General features: G+C 42.7%; 1 non-coding gene across 1 annotated transcript; it reads right to left on the bottom strand.

Annotated features, from left to right (window-relative positions):
• Positions 1-457: 457 nt before the first annotated feature.
• LOC148028150 (U6 spliceosomal RNA) lies at positions 458-560 on the bottom strand. The gene has a single exon (XR_015692745.1). It is a non-coding gene; the product is annotated as a U6 spliceosomal RNA (small nuclear RNA).
• Positions 561-1,262: the final 702 nt, after the last annotated feature.

Below are 1,262 nucleotides of genomic sequence, written 5' to 3'. Positions count from 1 at the left end.
GGGTAGCACAGCATGATCTCCTTCCTCCCCTCCTCTCAAGTTTGGGAGGGGGGGTTCATATAGGTTGAAGGGGGGGGGGAGTAGCCACACAAGTGGCTGGTAGCATGCTTCCCCTCCCCATGCCCTTCCACCACTCAAGCTCATACTCCCTCTCCCCGCCATGCAACGGCTGAAGGGAAGGGAGTTAATTCATTAAAAAAATTGCAAAAATTATCCCTTTTTTTCCCGTGAAAGGGTGTTCTCGCGTGGGCTATGGTTTTTAGCCACGGTCTCTTATGCACAACATGGACTGGAGTTTGTTAGTGCATGAAGAAGGAGCACTTAGCCCAAGGTTTTTCAGTTGTGCAGGAGGTCACTCGAAATTGCTTATGCGCAGGATCAAAAGTCGTTAATATTTCATTTGCGAAAATATTACATTCTCTTTTTTTTATCAGATGTCTCTGAAGAGACATCTGATAAAAATTTGGACCATTTCTCAATTTGTGCATGTCATCCTTGCGCAGGGGCCATGCTAATCTTCTCTAGCTAGCTCAAGAATTGGGTTGTTTGGCATTGATACCTTTGTGGCTAGAGATTTTGCTGTTGATGGATCTTGCAAAATCAAAGAATTTAGAAATGCCTTGCGATTGAGTGCATCGACAACTGCATTCTCCTTACCAGGCTGGTATTTGATTCCAAAATCATATTCTTCCAGCACTTCAATTCATCGACGTTGCCTCATATTGAGCTCATTCTGGGTGAAAATCCATTTAAGACTTTTGTGGTCCGCCACTAAGGTAAATTTGTTACCCAACAAGTAGTGTCTCCAAAGTTTGAGAGCATGGATGATAGTGAACAGCTCCAGATCGTGGGTAGCATAGTTCCTTTCACATTCGATCTAGACCTCAGTGTCAGTTTGGACGGTCCTTCCCTTTCCATCGAATTCAGGTGGCTTGATTTGCTTGAGAAGGAACTTCTTCTCCTGATTTACAGTTGTACTTGGTGCAGGGGTCGGACTAGGAATCTGCACTTGAGGTTGCGCTTGGACAATAATATTCTTTATGTTAAAAACTTGCTAAACGTTTCTTACATTGCATTAATATGCCCGGTTCAGCTTTTAGCCATGTGACCTAATCACTTAACTCCTTTACCAACTCTTACATCCATGACAGATAGTGAGAAAAAAAAATATTATTCATTCATGTGGGCATAGCCCTTTCGAGTATATTTATTTTTGGGAAGGTAGAACAAGCTGATACATTAGTTTGGGGAAAATAGGATTG

This window comes from Lygodium microphyllum, chromosome 12 (genome assembly GCF_053477565.2).
Source record: "Lygodium microphyllum isolate KBCC chromosome 12, Lygodium_microphyllum_v1.1.10, whole genome shotgun sequence".
In the NCBI taxonomy this organism is placed as follows: Eukaryota; Viridiplantae; Streptophyta; class Polypodiopsida; order Schizaeales; family Lygodiaceae; genus Lygodium; species Lygodium microphyllum.
The sequence above is the reverse complement of the archived record's forward strand: the minus strand, read 5'-3'. Positions and strand labels throughout refer to the sequence as shown.